The sequence below is a fragment of the Bubalus bubalis genome, chromosome 2, assembly GCF_019923935.1.
Source record: "Bubalus bubalis isolate 160015118507 breed Murrah chromosome 2, NDDB_SH_1, whole genome shotgun sequence".
NCBI classification, from domain to species: domain Eukaryota; kingdom Metazoa; phylum Chordata; class Mammalia; order Artiodactyla; family Bovidae; genus Bubalus; species Bubalus bubalis.
This window is the reverse complement of record NC_059158.1, coordinates 95,429,164-95,447,524: the sequence shown is the minus strand read 5'-3', so window position 1 is coordinate 95,447,524 and position 18,361 is coordinate 95,429,164. Positions and strand designations below refer to the sequence as shown.

General features: G+C 37.3%; 2 long non-coding RNA genes across 2 annotated transcripts; one reads left to right on the top strand and one right to left on the bottom strand.

Moving 5' to 3' along the window:
- The first annotated feature begins 65 nt into the window (after nt 1–65).
- Nucleotides 66–15,719, top strand: LOC123331440. The gene is made up of 2 exons (XR_006548087.2): nt 66–447; nt 14,813–15,719. It is a non-coding gene; the product is annotated as an uncharacterized LOC123331440 (long non-coding RNA).
- LOC123465301 lies at nt 8,438–17,938 on the bottom strand. The gene is made up of 2 exons (XR_006640500.1): nt 17,882–17,938; nt 8,438–9,326 (listed from the first exon to the last, which is right to left on the bottom strand). It is a non-coding gene; the product is annotated as an uncharacterized LOC123465301 (long non-coding RNA).
- Nucleotides 17,939–18,361: the final 423 nt, after the last annotated feature.

Below are 18,361 nucleotides of genomic sequence, written 5' to 3'. Positions count from 1 at the left end.
CAGGGCTGCCTTATGGGGATCTGGTGGGAGCACAATCAGGGCTGCCTTATAGGGATCTGGTGGGAGCACAATCAGGGCTGCCTTATAGGGTTCTGGTGGGAGCACAATCAGGGCTGCCTTATAGGGATCTGGTGGGAGCACAATCAGGGCTGCCTTATAGGGATCTGGTGGGCGGGGAGGGGGGGTTTTCTCAGGTCGTGCAGTGCACCTGTGCTGCTCACGCAGTCTTTCTGCACACCACTCGGGATCACAGCGCCCTGCAGTCTGCTCACGGCCCGTCCCCACCGCCACCTTCAACTGCTGCGCCTGCACGTGGCTCTCGTAGCTACAGTATTGGCTGAAGTCTTGCCGTTGGCAGTAGGAACTCTGGTGTGAAGGGCCGGATACAAGCCGTCAGCACGCAGTCCGGGAGCAAGCACAGATGGACTAAGTACAAAGGAATAAAAGGTTAGATTTTATTTTATTACCTAGATTCTATTTCTCCTTCCCAGGAACTGTTACTGAGCTTAACCAGGGACAGGGCCATGCCAAGTGGTCACAGTCTAGAGACAAGGGTAGAGTTTTTCAAAATATCTCCGTTCTCAGACTACCTGCAGCAGAATTACCCGGGAGAGGGGGCTTATTGAATCAGAATCTTGGGACTATGTTGTCGTTATTTTGTTGCTAAATCGTGTCCAGACTATTTTGCAAGGCATGGGCCATAGTCTCCTAGGCTCCTCTCTCCATGGGATTTCCCAGACAAGAATATTGGAGTGGATTGCCGTGTCCTCCTCCAGGGGATCTACCGGACCCAGGAATTGAACCATCATCTTCTACATTGGCAGGCCAATTCTTTACCACTGAGTCACCAGGAAAGCATGGGACTATGTAGATGCTCTATATTGGGTGCTATGCTAAGACTTTCGCTTCTATTAATATTTTATATTAAACTCGCAAATACTTTTAATGTGGAAGTCGTTCTCATTTTATAAAAGAGAATACTGAGGGTTAGAGAGGATAAGGGACCCTCAGGATAAGAGTCACAGAGGTGTGCAACGGAAATGTGAATTGTTAATGAACTCTATGGGCTTCCCTGGTGGCTTAGATGGTAAAGTATCTGCCTGCAGTGTGGGAGACCTGGGATTTATCCTGGGTTGGGAAGGTCCCCTGGAGGAGGGCATGGAAACCCACTCCAGTATTCTTGTCTGGAGAGTCCCCATGGACAGAGGAGCCTGGTGAACTATTGGGGTCACAAAGAGTCAGACATGACTGAGCAACTAACACACACACAGCAAGCTCTGCAGAGTAGTCTTATACACGTCAAAGTCTGAGAAGCACCGGAACAGAGTAGAGAAAGTTCCCTCCTCATTGGTCATCTTCATATTAAGAAATTCCAAAGCCATCACCAGAAGCGATTATGGTAGAGAAAAATTAACTTTCTGCCCTTAAACATGCAGAGCAATAATAGGAGTTCATCAGTATGAAATATATTCACATTAAAAATGCTCTGGTTTAGCGTTTATATTATTTTGATAACTCCTTTATTATAATATAGTGGTTGTTCACTGGAAAAGCTTGTAACAATAGCTGTCCTCTGTTATTTCACATTATGCATATGAGCAGAATAAATATAAGTTAATTTTAAAAATTTGAGTATAATCAAGGTTGACAAAAGCTAATTAAATAGGACATATGCAGAAAGGCTTTTAATTAGCCTTTAAAAAATTGCCACTTATCTTGTTACTTCAACTCTCAGGAAGAAAGGAGCCAGAAAAAAAAAAAATGGCAAAGCATATGCATGTGGAAGAGGGCTAAAGGCAGCTGGGCACAAAGGCAGTTGTTAAAAACATAGGAGAGTGGCTAAGGCAGAATGACTCTGACCTTGTGTTTAAGAGTTGTTATCTAACTAAATGGAGGGGAAACTTAATAATAATTCTCCCTGCAGGGATTAGCTAAATTCATATCATCATATTGGGAAATAATCAGTTAGAAGAGAAATAAAGTGAGGCAGGTGGTTTCTGGCAACACACCCCAAGAATTGTGTGTACTTTACAAAATGTGCATGAGTGTACGTGTGCACACAGAGATATGAAATGTTTATGTTTCATGCATGCTAAATTAAATTATCTTGCAAATGTTAGCATTTTTGGTCTTTTTGGATGAGTAAAGGTAGAAAATTTGCGTGGCATAGGGGAGAAGGCAATGGCACCCCACTCCAGTACTCTTGCCTGGCAAATCCCATGGACAGCAGAGCCTGGTAGGCTGCAGTCCATGGGGTTGCTAAGATTCAGACACGACTGAACGACTTCCCTTTCACTTTTCACTTTCCTGCATTGGAGAAGGAAATGGCAACCCACTCCAGTGTTCTTGCCTGGAGAATCCCAGGGACAGGGGAGCCTGGTGGGCTGCCATCTCTGGGGTCGCACAGAGTCGGACACGACTGAAGAGACTTAGCAGCAGCAGCAGCAGCGTGGCACAGTACAGCAGACAAATTTAATTGACCCCACAGTATCAGTGAATTTTTGTTGCTGTTATTTAGTTGCTAGGTTGTTTCTGAATCTTTTGTGACCCCGTGGACTGTAGCCTGCCAGGTTCCTTTGTCTATGAGATTTCCCAGGGAAGAATGCTGTAGTGGGTTGCCATATCCTTCTCCAAGGGATCTTCCTTTTGCAGGGATTGAACCTGTGCCTCCTGCATATGCAGGCAGATTCTTTACCACTGAGCCACCAGGAAAGCCCTCATTGGTGAATACAGTGTTTTAATTTTGACCACACTATTAACACTAAAGGTGGAAAAATTCCACATAAAATTCCAGAGCTCTGTTTTGCTTTCATTATGGGCAGAAATGGCAACATTTAATCTCTGTTCCTATTGGCACTCACACTGTCCAGTATGCTCAGCTCAGGCCTTTTTATTCTTTTACCTGCATTTAATTTGTGATGTCTCTTCTGGAGGGATAAAATTAAGAAGTGATATGTAGGAGGGAGGAATTTATCACATCTTTATTCTATGATTGGTACTATTAGCATAGACTTGTATGCTAAGATTTTTATATTCTTTATTTAAAACTGTCAAACCAAATTTGCTAGATGAAAATACTGAGATTCAGAGAGAATAAGTCCACCAAAGTCACACAACTTGTGGCAGAGGCAGGAGGAAATCAAGATCTGTTTTGGCTCTTTCTGCTATTGTATGATCATGACATAAATGTTAAAACAGAGTTAAAATAGTGTCCTCAGACTCCTATGTGTGCACATATTTTCCTTCCTCTTCTGACTACTATTGGTAGTGAGTTTTGTTTTCAGATATCTTTCTGCTGCATCAGATCTATGAATATCAGAGAAAACATCAACAAATGTTTATTAATTAACAGCTGTATATGAAAGGTAATGAACTAGATTACATGTGTTAGATGTGGCCACAGTTTAAAACAGAATAGAGGCATTAAGAAAAATGCACAAATAACTTCAATACTAAATTCAGTGAGTGTTGTACAAAGAAATTGCTACAGAAGATGAGAGAAGAAAGAAATCTTTTAGTATGTGTGGCATAAACTCCTGGGTAAATTGTATGATCATTGGCTATTACTGTTTATCTTGCTTTCTTCCTATGTTCTCAGGTCTCTGGCTGATATATATCTCTCCCTATTATATATATATCTGTATATTATATATATAATATACAGATATATATAATGTGTGTGTTAGTCACTCAGTCGTGTCCAACTCTTTGTGACCGCATGGACTCCTCTGTCCATGGAATTCTGCAAGATTACTGGAGTGGGTTGCCATTCCCTTCTCCAGGGGATTTTCCCAATCCAGGATCTAACTCAAGTCTCCCACACTGCAGGCGGATTCTTTACCGTCTGGGCCACCAAGGAAGCCCATGTGTATTATATATAGAACTATCTATATTATATATACATACATATAGTCAAAATGTTGGAGAAGGCAATGGCACCCTACTTCAGTACTCTTGCCTGGAAAATCCTATGGATGGAGGAGCCTGGTGGGCTGCAGTCCACGGGGTCTCGAAGAGTCACGACTGAACAACTTCCCTTTCACTTTTTACTTTCATGCATTGGAGAAGGAAATGGCAACCCACTCCAGTGTTCTTGCCTGGAGAATCCCAGGGACGGGGGAGCCTGGTGGGCTGCCATCTATGGGGTCGCACAGAGTCGGACATGACTGAAGCGACTTAGCAGTAGCAGTCAAAATGTACATGTGTATATAGAAATAGATTAAGATATAATTGTTTATACATACCTGAATACATGGAATAGGCTAGGAGAATAATCTAGAACTCATCATAGAATCACACAAGTCAGAATCTAGACCCTTGATTTTAGTAAATGTCAGATGCTAGTATGATAAATATCAAGAGATAGTATAGAATAGTGGTTAAGGGTCACACTATCTGGGCTTAAATCCCAGCTATGCTATTTATTAGCTGTATAAACTTGAGCAAGTTATTTGATCTCTCAGTGCCTTAATATGCTTGTTTATAAAATGGGGATAAGAAGAGGGTACCTGCCTTCTGTGCTTCTGGTGAAAATTAACATGAGCTAATACACATAGAATAGTGTCTTTCTCAAGATTATTTTAGAGTTAGCTATTATTATTATTACTACAATGTAATACACTGATCTTTCAATATTAAAATAAAACCATGTTTAATGTTATCCATTTTTGGCATATCTCTTTACTTAGTAATGTAAGGAATCATCTATTCAGAAGCTGCTCTTTTTAAGCCATTGCACAGTTCCCTCTCACTTCTGGGTTTGATGTAAGCCCAGCTTGTTTCATGGTTAGCACCACAAGGAAAATTCTAAGAAAGTGGAAGAAGCAAGAAGAATAGATCTTATGTAGTATTGGTAGTCTGTGATGAATGAGCCTCAGGATAAACCAACCTGCCTGCCGTCTTCTCAATTACTCTGGGATCTAAGGTACCACAGTCAGAACCCAGATGCGTTTTATGGCTCAATGTGGAAAAGTTATTCTTTCCCCCCAGATTCTTATTTAGGTTACATGCCCAATTTTTTTTTGTAAAGGAATCAGGGACATATAAAGACACAGGTAAGATTTTAAGTTTCTTTGTAGATAATTATTTTCTGTTTCACTTTTATGGGAAAATACAGATCTTGCACTGACCAAAAAATACCTAAGATATTTTTGAAGTTTTATTCATATGTAGTAAATGCTATCTGTTAACATTATAATTGTTCATTAAGTTTTAAAAGTTAAATATTAAATCCATAAATTTATCTTTTAAACTACTTTGATGGTATAAACAATCCAATAACTTTCTTGAGGTAAATGGAACATAACAATAGAACATAGCAATAGAACAATAGAGCCTCATTTTTAAGTGTATAATTATTTGCATTTAAGATAGAAAAAGCATTCAAAGTGATAAAGTTTAATCATGTCACTTTGCAGTCAATTGCCTTTGCAACTCCTGGCCTCAGGAAACAACTCATCTGTTTTCTAAAATTGTAGAGTAGTTTTATCTGTTTTAGATTTTCATATAAATGGAATAATATGCTATCTTTTTATATGCATGGATGCATGCATTTATCGGTCATTTGTATATCTAATTTTATGTAGTGTCTGTGGAGATCTTTTGCCCATTTTTAGATTGGGTTTATTGTCTTCCTATTGGGTTGTAAAAGTTCTCTAAATACTCTGGACACCAGTCCTTTATCAAATATTATGTATTGTGAATATTTTCCCAGTTTGTGGCTTGCCTTTTTATTTTATTAATTCTGGGTTTTAAAGAACAGAACTTGAATATTTTTATGGAGTCAGGTTGAATCTTTATTTACCTTTTATGACCTACCTTCTGAAATTACGTAGAACTACTTCTGTGGTATTCTGTTAGTAAAAGCAGTTGCAAAGATCTGCCAAGGTTCAGGATTGACTCCATCTCTTGATGCAGGGCAGAAAAGTTCTGAAAAGTATGTGGGTTGAGAAGTATTGTAGTACCAATTTTGCAAAATATCTTCCAGTGTCTTTAAAAAATGTGTCAGTTTCATCTAATAGTCAAATTCATTAGTGCAAAGGTATTCATGCTAATCTTGGTGGTGGTGGTGGTGGTGGTTTAGTTGCTAAACTGTGTCTGATTCTTGCGACCCCATGGACTGTAGCCTGCCAGCCTTCTCTATCCATGGAATTCTCCAGGGAAGAATACTGGAGTAGGTTGCCATTTCCTTTTCCAGGGGATCTTCCCAACCCAGGAATTGAACCGGTGTCTCCTGCACTGGAAACAGTGTCAGACTTTATTTTTGGGGGCTCCAAAATCACTGCAGATGGTGACTGCAGCCATGAAATTAAAAGACTCTTACTCCTTGAAAGTAAAGTTATGACCAACCTAGATAGCATATTGAAAAGCAGAGATATTACTTTGCCAACAAAGGTCTGTCTAGTCAAGCCTATTGTTTTTCCAGTGGTCATGTATGGATGTGAGAGTTGGACTGTGAAGAAGGCTGAGCGCCGAAGAATTGATGCTTTTGAACTGTGGTGTTGGAGAAGACTCTTGAGAGTCCCTTGGACTGCAGGGAGATCCAACCAGTCCATTCTGAAGGAGATCAGCCCTGGGATTTCTTTGGAAGGAAAGATGCTAAAGCTGAAACTCCAGTACTTTGGCCACCTCATGCGAAGAGTTGACTCATTGGAAAAGACTCTGATGCTGGGAGGGACTGGGGGCAGGAGGAGAAGGGGCGACAGAGGATGAGATGGCTGGATGGCATCACTGACTTGATGGACGTGAGTCTGGGTGAACTCCAGGAGTTAGTGATGGACAGGGAGGCCTGGCGTGCTGCGATTCACGGGGTCGCAAAAAGTTGGACACGACTGAGCGACTGAACTGAACTAAACTCCTGCACTGCAGGTGGAATCTTTACCAACTGAGCTATCAGGGGAGCCCTATTAAAGCCCTATTAGAAGCTTAGATCATTGGCTTAGGCTTTTATTCTTTTTTAATACAAGCATTTAAAATTATCAGCACTTCTAGACATGCATCTCATGAATTCTGATATGCTGTGTTTTTGTTATCACTCAGTTAAAATATTTTCTAATCTTTCTTTTAATTCTTTGACTCAGGGCTATTTAGAGATGTTATGTTTAATTTCCAAATAAGAGGATTTTCTACCTTTCTTTCTTTTTCTTTTTTTGATTTATTATTGGAGTAAAAGCCATACAACATAAACCCAATCAGTCCTAACTGTACAATTCACTGGCATTTAGAACATTCAGAATTTTGTGGAACCATCACTGCTTCTAGTTCCAAACCATTTTGATTATTCTTAAAGGAAAGCCTGTCTCCTTAAAGGAGTCATTCTAAATTCCCCCCTCTTCCTGGCACCTAGGATCCCCTGTTCTTTCCTGTCTCTATGGACTTTCCTGTCCTGGATATTTCATACGAAAATTGAATCATGCGACATGCAACCTCTTATGTCTGGTTTCTTTCACTTAGCACAATGATTTGTCTGTTCTTCCATGTTGCATCATGCATCAGTACTTCATTTCTTCTTATGGCTGAATAATATTCCACTGTGAGAATATAGTTTTATTTTTCTATTCATCAGTTGAAGGACGTATGTTTCTAACTTTTGGCTCTTGTGGGCAAGTTTTCTTTTTTTTTGAATGTTTGTTCTCAATTCTTGTGGGCATGTTCTTAGCTGTTCTGGGAATATGACAATTCTATGTTTAACTTTTTGAGGACCCATAAAACAGTTTTCCATAGTGGCTGCACTTTTTTGCATTTCTACTGAGCAGTGTATGCAATGTCTTCACATCTTGCCAACATTTATTTTCTATTTTTTTTTTCCTATGGCCATTATAAGATATATACAGTGGATGAACAGGGGTATCTCATTATGTTTTTAACTTGCATTTCCCTAATGCCTAAGGACATTGAGCATCTTTTCCTGTGCTTGTCGGCCATTTATTTATCATCTTGGTAAAAATATCTATTCAAGTCTTTTGCTCATTTTTTTAAATTGAGTTTTTTGTCTTTTTGTTGTTGAGTTGTAAGAGTCCTTTATATATTCTTGAGACTGAATGCTTATGAGATATATGATTTGTAATTATTTTTCCCCATTATGTCGGTTGTTTTTTCACTTTCTTGATACTGTGTTTGAATGCACAAGAGTTTTAATTTTTGTTGAAGTGTAAGCCATCATTTTTTTCCTTTGGGTTTTTAGTGTCATATGTAAGAATCCATTGCCAATCTATGTTTATAAAAGATTTACCACATGTTCTTGTTGAAGAAACATCTTTCCTCATTGTATAGTCTTGACACTCCTGTTGAAAATTAGTTGGCCATAGGTGTATGGATTTATTTCTAGACTATCAGTTCTATTCCATTGGTCTATATGTGTATCCTTATGCCAATGTTTTTCTCTTAATTACTGAAGTTTTGTGGTAAATTTTGAATCCAGAAGTTTTAGTGCTCTAACTTTATTATTCTTTTTCAAGATTCTTTTTGGCCATATGGGTCCCTTGAAATCGCATATGAATTTTCGTATCTAATTTTCCATCTGCTAAAAATAGGCCATTGATATTTCAATGGAGATTGCATTGACTCTGTAGATTTCTTTGGGGAGTATTGCCATCTTAACTCTATTGATTTCCATTCCTTGAATATTGACATCTTTCTATTTATTTAGGTCTTCTTTCATGTCTTTAAGCAATGTTATAAGCATTAGTCTTTAAGCAATAGTTTCCAGTGTACAAGCCTTGCAACTTTTTGGTTAAATTTATTCCAAGTCATTTTAACTGTTTGATGCTATTGTAAATTGAATTGTTTTCTTGATTCTTTTTTTTGCTAATTACTTGTTACTATAGAAATACAACTGATTTTTACATGTTTATCTATATCCTGCAACTCCATTGAATTTGCTTATTAACTTTAATAGATTTTTCCAGATTCTTTAAGATTTTCTATATGTAAACTTATGTCATCTATAATAGAGATAATTTTGCTTATTAATTTCCAAATTGGATGCCTTTAATTTCTACTTTTGTTTTGGGGAAAATTGATCTGGTTAAAACTTCCAGTGCAATGTTGAATAGAAATGATGAAAGTGGGAATCCTTGTCTTGTTTCTGATCTTAGTGGGGAAAACTTTCTGTCTTCCATCATTAAGTATAATATCACCTGTGTTATTTAAAAAAAAATAAATTTGTAGTTTTTGGGGTGTTTTTATGTACTATTTTAAAGATATTTAATTCTGCTATGGTCACAAAACATATTTTTTATTGCCTTTTAAATTTATGGAGGTCTGTTTTGTGACCTGACTATGGCTATTTGGTGAATCTCTATATGCACTTTAAGAGAATATCTGTTCTGAAGATTTTGGCTGTGCGTGTGCTCAGTTGTATCTGACTCTCTGCAACCCCATGGACTGTGGCCTGCCAAGCTCCTCTGTCCTTGGGATTATCATGGCAAGAATACTGGAGTGGGTTGCCAATTCCTCTTTCAGGGGATCTTTCCTACCCAGGGCTTGAACCCAAGTCTTCTGCAGCTCCTGCACTGGTGAGCAGATTCTTTCCCACTGAGCCACCTGTTCTATAATTGTCAATGAGGAAAAGTTGATTGATAGTTTTGTTCAAGTCTTTTGTATTTTGCTAATTTTCTACTTGTTTTATCAATTATGAGACAGGAATGTTGAGATTGTTTCAACTGTAGTTAGTGATTTATCTATTCTTATTTTCAGTTCTGTCAGTTTTAGTCCGTGTATTTTAAAGCTCTATAATTACATACAGACTCATTTAGGATTACTATGTCTTCTTTGACAAATCAACCCTTTAATCATTATGAAACCCACTTTACCATTGGTAACATTTTGTGTCCTAAAGCCTAATTTACTGATGTTAATGAAGTCACTCTAATTTTCTCATTATTATGGTGAAATATTATATCACTTATGATTCTTTTACTTTTAACCTGCATCTATGTAAAGTGAGTTTTTATAGATAATGTAAAATTGAATATTGCTTTTAAGAAATCTTGCCAGACAATCTCTGCTTTAAATGAAATACTTAACCATATGCATTTATTATTTTTTATAATTTTGTTTTATAAATTTGTAAATTGATAAATTTGTTTTATAATTTTGTTACTTTTTAATATTTGCTCTCTCTGCATTTTCTTCCTTATTTTCTTTTCTTAACTTCTTTTGGATTAAGTGACTTTTTTTAGCTTTCCATTTTATCTCAACTGTTGGCTTATTAGCTATATCTCTTTTTTTTTTTTTTTTTTTTTTTTACAGTTTACTAAGATTTATAGTATATACCTTTAACTTATCACACTTTGTCTTCAAAGGGCTTCCCAAGTTGTTCAGTGGTAAAGAGCTTGCCTGCCAGTGCAGGAGACTTATGAGATGCCGGTTTGATCCCTATGTCAGGAAGATCCCCTGGAGGAGGGCATGGCAACCCACTCCAGTATTCTTGCCTGGAGAATCTCATGGATAGAGGAGGCTGGTGGGCTACAGTCCATAGAGGTGCAAGGAGTCGGGCATAACTGTAGTGACTTAGCATGCATGGATGCCCTTAGCCTTCAAATAATATTATACCATGTCACATATAATGTTGGAGAAGGAAATGGCAACCCACTGCCGTGTTCTTGTCTGGAGAATCCCAGGGACCGGGGAGCCTGGTGGGCTGCCGTCTATGGGGTCGCACAGAGTTGGACACAACTGAAGTGACTTAGCAGCAGCAGCATCACATATAATGTAAGAATCTTACAAAGATAAAATTCCATTTACACTCGCCCATCCTTTGTGTTATTGCTTTGTTACATTTCTCTTCTACATGTATTATAAATCCCCAAATACCTTGTCATTTTTATTGCTACTAAAGCCAATAATCTAAATAATTAAAAAATGAGAAAAATATATTGCAGTATGGTATGCAAATATATCAAATCAACATATATACCTTCAGCTTATACAGTGTTGTTTGTCAGTTATATCTCAGTTAAAACGTGAGAAAAAATTGTTATTTTTACTCACGTCTTACCATATTCAGCATGCTGTTTTGCTCTTTGTATTTCTATGTTTCTGTAGGGTATTTTTTTCCTACTATCTGAATCCTTCTTGAAGTTCAGAGCTCACAGTGATTTTTTTCAGCTTTTGTTTACATGAAAATCAAAGTGGAAATGGAATGAATGAAATGTTTTTATTTCTCCATTTTTGAAGAATATTCTCAGTAGATATAGAATGGTTAATGGGCCATTTTGTGTGTGTGTGTTTTCATCAGTTCAAATACATTATTGCATATCTTCTCTCTTGCACATTTTCTGATGAAATGTCCACTGTTTCTCTTATGTTTGCTTCTACATCTTGTGTGTGACCCATATGCTGTTTTTGGTCCCTTTCCCACTCTATTGAGGCTTTTGTTGTTGTTGTTTAGTTGCTAATTTATGTCCAGCTCTTTTGCAACCCCATGGACTCTGTCCTACAGAGCCCTACAGGCCCCTCTGTCCATGGGATTTTCCAGGCAAGAGTACTGGAGTGGGTTGCCATTTCTTCCTGTAGGAGATCTTTGTGACCCAGGGATCAAACTGGCATCTTCTGTGTCTCCTACATTGGCAGACAGATTCTTTTATCATTAAGCACCATGGAAGCCCTTATTGAGGTATAATTGTCAAATAAAAATTACATACACCATACACACAAAAAAATTGTAACTATGTGATGTGATGAAAGTGCTAACTAACCTTATTTTAGTAATCACTTCTCAATATATTTATTAAATCATCACATGTATACCTTAAATTTACATTATGTTATATATCAATTATCTTTCAATAAAGCTGAAAAAAGAGCTAAAGGAAAACAATCCAATATTATTTTAATTACTCTAAATATATATAAATAAATACAAATATATATATATAAAGTATATTTAAGGTATACCTGTTTTTTCTTTCTGTTTGCTTTTAAAAGTCTTTTTTAATCCTTGATTTTCAGCAATTTGATTATAATGTGCCTTGATGTAATTTTCTTTGTTTTTAACCTGCTTATGGTTTATTGAGTTTCTTGGATCTGAGATTTATAGTTTTCATCAAGATTAGAAAAAGGTTTACAATTATTGCATTCATTTATAAATATTTCTTCTGTTCCGTTCTTCTCTTTTTCCCCTTGGTCTCTAACTGCATTCATGTTTGATTGCTTTTTATTGTCCACAGCTCACTGAGGTTTTGTTAATTAAAAAATCAATTTTTCACATTGTGCTTCATTTTGAATAGGTTCTATTTTTAGGTCCTCAAGTTCACTGTTCTTTTCTCCTGAAATATCTAATCTGCTGTTAATCACATCCAATGAACTTTTTAAAAATAAATTGCATTTTTTATGTTTAGAAGTTCTATTTAGCTTTTTAAAATAATTTCCATTTCTCTTTTTATTATAGTCATGTTTTTCTTTAATTCTCTGAGAATATTTATAGCAGTTATTTTGATATCTTTGCCTGATAATTTCATCATCTCTGCCATTTTGGGGTCTGTTATTATTTACTGATTTGTGTCTTTGTTATGGGTAACACTTTTCTCTTTTTCACAGTTACAGGCACTTTTGATTGAATTTAGGACATTGTGAATGTTAATATTGAGTCCTGGATTTTTTTTTTTTAAATCTCAAACTTCATTTTACTAGGAAGTTAAGTGACTGGTAGGTTGGCATTGTCCTTCCTAGTCTTGTTTTAAAGTGTTTTAGGGTAAGTCACAGAGAAGGCGATGGCACCCCACTCCAGTACTCTTGCCTGGAAATCCCATGGACGGAGGAGCCTGGTAGGCTGCAGTCCATGGGGTCGCTAAGAGTCAGACACGACTGAGCGACTTCACTTTCACTTTTCACTTTCATGCATTGGAGAAGGAAATGGCAACCCACTCCAGTGTTCTCGCCTGGAGAATCCCGGGGACGGGGGAGCCTGGTGGGCTGCCGTCTATGGGGTTGCACAGAGTCGGACACAACTGAAGCGACTTAGCAGCAGCAGCAGCAGCAGCAGCAGGGTAAGTCAGTAGTAGTCCTTACATTAGAGTTGCATTAGAGTTACATAACTTTGCTAACAAGTCATGACCTTCCATGTGCCAAATGTTCAGTAAGGTTTTGTACTCTTGCTGATTAGAACTTTACCATCTCTGATTTGTGTATAAGTTCTAGGAATGATTCAGCTGATAGCTTCTTGGTAGTTCTTTTGCTGGCCTGACGGCATTTGTACTCATCAGCAGACTCAAGGGAATTTTCTATGCTGATTTCTGGAGCACTTTCTTTGAAGTGCCCTCCCCCACCCCATATTTTACCTTGTCCCAAATATTTCAGCTGTGTCATTCTCCTCCAAGTCCAAACTCTGTCCTATCAATTTATAGTTCAGCATAGCTGCTATGATCTGCTTGAGTTTTTCCTTTGTCATATTCAAAAAAGTACTCCCAGGCAGATGGCCAGGGTGATCCTAGGGTTCATTTCATTTGCCTCCCTTCTCTAAAAGATCTCAGTCCTGTGTTGCCTGTTTCCAAAATTTGAAAACACACATTTCTTCTTATTTCTGTCATGTTTTTTAGTTCTTTATGGGGGAAGGATAACACCAGTACCAGTTATCCCAATATAGTTGTTGTTCAGTCGCTCAGTCATGTCTGACTCTTTGAGATCCCATGGACTGCAGCACGCCAGGTTTCCCTGTCTTTCACCATCTCCTGGAGCTTGCTCAAACTCATGTCCATTGAATCGGTGATCCCATCCAACCATCTGAGCCTCTGTTGTCCCCTTCTCTTCCTGCCTTCAACCTTTCTTGGTATCAGGGACTTTCCAGTGAGTTGGCTCTTTGCATCAGGTGGCCAAAGTATCAGAGCTTCAGCTTCAGCATCAGTCTTTCCAATGAATATTCAGGGTTGATTTCCTTTAGGATTGACTGGTTTGATCTCCTTGCAGTCCAAGGGACTCTCAAGAGTCTTCTCCAACACCACCGTTCAAAAGCATCAATTCTTTGGAAATGAGCTGTCTTTATGGTCCAACTCTTACATCCATACATGGCTACTATAGCATTAAGCTGTCATTCCTTGGAAATCTGTCAGTAGGTTACAAGGTCCTACCCCAGCCTGAGTTTCAAGTATTATGTGCTTTGAAGTAGAAGTGAGGCAAGACAGTCATTTTCTATCTTCTTCCAACATCTGCCATCCCCTCTCATCCCAATCATATATTGAACCCCTACTTTGTGTTCAGGGCCAATCACTTTCTTATTTTATTAACTATTTTTTTTTGCCAGTTTAAAAACACAGAACTTTATAGGCCATATTTCTGATCATATTAATGAATAAATGTAAACAAAAAGACAAAAAATAACAACCTTGAAAACTGAGTTAAACATACCTGTGAGTATAGACTATAGACCAAAGGAAAAACAATGAGCCCCCAGAGTCTTTGAAACCCCTGAGTCTTTCCAGACTCAGGAAAAAGTGTATATAATTTCAATCATGTTTATTATTAAAGAAGATTAAAAAAAGGAATCCAGGATCTAAAGAAATTAGAAAACAACAATAATATAAGATAATATGGGAAGAGTGAATTTATTATTTATAAATTTATTTACAAATTATAAATAATTATATAATTATAATTATATAATATAATATACAAATATATGATTATACAAATATATATTATATTTTATATAAATATATATAATTATATATAAATATATAATTGTAAATAAATATTTATAAATTATTTATTATTATTAGCTGGCCCACACTGACTCCACTTTGTCAGCTCTATCTTAGGTCCACATTCCTACTGCCTGAGCATGTGCATTTGTAACAAATTCATAGATGCTGTTTAGATTTCTGATTGTGACTACACTTTGGGAACCACTGACATCCAGGCTGGAGAGAGAAAGGCCCTGGTATTGAGGATCAAGTGATTGTACCTGTGAGGAGAGTGGGTTGCAGAGACTGGAAACCATGCAGGGCTTGATGACATGGTCTACCTTTCTGAGTTTTCCTGACTATCAATCCATCTACCGGCCAACTTCTTCTTGAGCCAGACAACCTCACCTCCTACAAAAGAGATTACAGCATCATTAGTTATAATGAGATTTTATATTAATAAGGATTTATTGCTACCTATAAAATACATACTCTGATGGTATGCTACCAAGCAGTCTGTCCTAAATGAGAGGAACCCAACGTTGTCTGACAGAATAAATGGATGAAATACACTGTGTAATGCACTATGTTTCATTTTTATGTTGTGTGTTGACATTCTCATTTTCTGAATTCAACAGCATGTCATTAGTGTGGTTTCTGAGTAATTTTCATGATGTAACAAGAGTGTAACATTTTCTGAAACCACTGGATTAATTAATCCAGATTTATCTTCTCAGCATCCCTGGTAAGTAAAGAGCTGTATCAGTTCTACTGCTAGGACCCTCTGACTTAGAAGGAGAAAGAGGAGTTTGTGATTCAGCGTATGCTGGTACTTAGGGACTGGGGACTGCTGGACTATTTCTTCTACAGTCAGTTTCCTTTGTTTACTTTTAATTTTTTTGTCATTGTATTAATACTTTGACTCCAGTGTACAAATTAGTGTGATTCAGTAATGCAAACATAACTGGCAGTGCATATTCCCCACCAACCTGCTACAGTTTCTTAATTCCTACTATGTTGGACATTCTCTTAGGTTATCTTAGGTAATGGAGGTTTAATGTAAGGATGAGTAATGAGGAAATAAAGTTTGTTTTCTATGTACATGAAGGGTCTATTGTGTGTGTGTGTGTTTTTATTGAGGAAATAAAGTTTTTTAAACTCCAGTTTTAAGAATTTAAGTAAAGACAGTGAAATCACAAGACACAATTTTCAATGGTATCTAGTAATAAATTTTGACTAAAGAATCTGAGTAAAGATGACCAAGTGGGCTTTATCCCAGGGATGCAAGGATTCTTCAATATCTGCAAATCAATCAATGTAATACACCACATTAACAAATTGAAAAATAAAAATCATATGATTATCTCAATAGATGCAGAGAAAGCCTTTGACAAAATTCAACATCCATTTATGATCAAAACTCTCCAGAAAGCAGGAATAGAAGGAACATACCTCAACATAATAAAAGCTATATATGACAAACCCACAGCAAACATTATCCTCAATGGTGAAAAATTGAAAGCATTTCCCTAAAGTCAGGAACAAGACAAGGGTGCCCACTTTCACCATTACTATTCAACATAGTTTTGGAAGTTTTGGCCACAGCAATAAGAACAGGAAAAGGGGAAAAAAAGGAATCCAAATTGGAAAAGAAGAAGTAAAACTCTCGCTGTTTGCAGATGACATGATCCTCTACGTAGAAAACCCTAAAGACTCCACCAGAAAATTACTAGAACTAATCAATGATTATAGTAAAGTTGCAGGATATAAAATCAACACACAGAAATCCCTTGCATTCCTATACACTAATAATGAGAAAACAGAAAGAGAAATTAAGGAAACAGTTCCATTCACCATTGCAACGAAAAGAATAAAATACTTAGGAATATATCTACCTAAAGAAACTAAAGACCTATATATAGAAAACTATAAACACTGGTGAAAGAAATCAAAGAGGACACTAACAGGTGGAGAAATATACCATGTTCATGGATTGGAAGAATCAACATAGTGAAAATGAGTATACTACCCAAAGCAATTTATAGATTCAATGCAATCCCTATCAAGCTACCAATGGTATTCTTCACAGAGCTAGAACAAATAATTTCACAATTTGTATGGAAATACAAAAAACCTCGAATAGCCAAAGCTATCTTGAGAAAGAAGAATGGAACTGGAGGAATCAACCTGCCTGACTTCAGGCTCTACTACAAAGCCACAGTCATCAAGACAGTATGGTACTGGCACAAAGACAGAAATATAGATCAATGGAACAAAATAGAAAGCCCAGAGATAAATCCACGCACCTATGGATACCTTATCTTTGACAAAGGAGGCAAGAATATGCAATGGATTAAAGACAATCTCTCTAACAAGTGGTGTTGGGAAAACTGGTCAACCACTTGTAAAAGAATGAAACTAGAACACTTTCTAATACCATACACAAAAATAAACTCAAAATGGATTAAAGATCTAAACGTAAGACCAGAAACTATAAAACTCCTAGGGGAGAACATAGGCAAAACACTCTCTAACATAAATCACAGCAGGATCCTCTATGACCCACCTCCCAGAATATTGGAAATAAAAGCAAAAATAAACAAATGGAACCTAATTAACCTTAAAAGCTTCTGCACAACAAAGGAAACTATAAGCAAGGTGAAAAGACAGCCTTCAGAATGGGAGAAAATAATAGCAAATGAAGCAACTGACAAACAACTAATCTCAAAATATACAAGCAACTCCTCCAGCTCAACTCCAGAAAAATAAATGACCCAATCAAAAAATGGGCCAAAGAGCTAAATAGACATTTCTCCAAAGAAGACATACAGATGGCTAACAAACACATGAAAAGATGCTCAACATCACTCATTATCAGAGAAATGCAAATCAAAACCACTATGAGGTACCATTTCACACCAGTCAGAATGGCTGCGATCCAAAAGTCTACAAGTAATAAATGCTGGAGAGGATGTGGAGAAAAGGGAACCCTCTTACACTCTTGGTGGGAATACAAACTAGTACAGCCACTATGGAGAACAGTGTGGAGATTCCTTAAAAAACTGGAAATAGACCTGCCTTATGACCCAGCAATCCCACTGCTGGGCATACACACTGAGGAAACCAGAAGGGAAAGAGACACGTGTACCCCAATGTTCATGGCAGCACTGTTTATAATAGCCAGGACATGGAAGCAACCTAGATGTCCATCAGCAGATGAATGGATAAGAAAGCAGTGGTACATATACACAATGGAGTATTACTCAGCCATTAAAAAGAATACATTTGAATCAGTTCTAATGAGGTGGATGAAACTGGAGCCTATTATACAGAGTGAAGTAAGCCAGAAAGAAAAACACCAATACAGTATACTAACGCATATATATGGAATTTAGAAAGATGGTAACAATAACCCTGTATACGAGACAGTAAAAGAGACACTGATGTATAGAACAGTCTAATGGACTCTGTGGGAGAGGGAGAGGGTGAGATGATTTGGAGAATGGCATTGAAATATGTATAATATCATATATGAAATGAGTCGCCAGTCCAGGTTCGATGTACGATATTGGATACTTGGGGCTGGTGCACTGGGATGACCCAGAGAGATGGTATGGGGAGGGAGGAGGGAGGAGTGTTCAGGATGGGGAATACATGTATGCCTGTGGCAGATTCATTTCGATATATGGCAGAACCAATACAATATTGTAAATTTTAAAAAAAAAAAAAAAAAAAAAGATTTA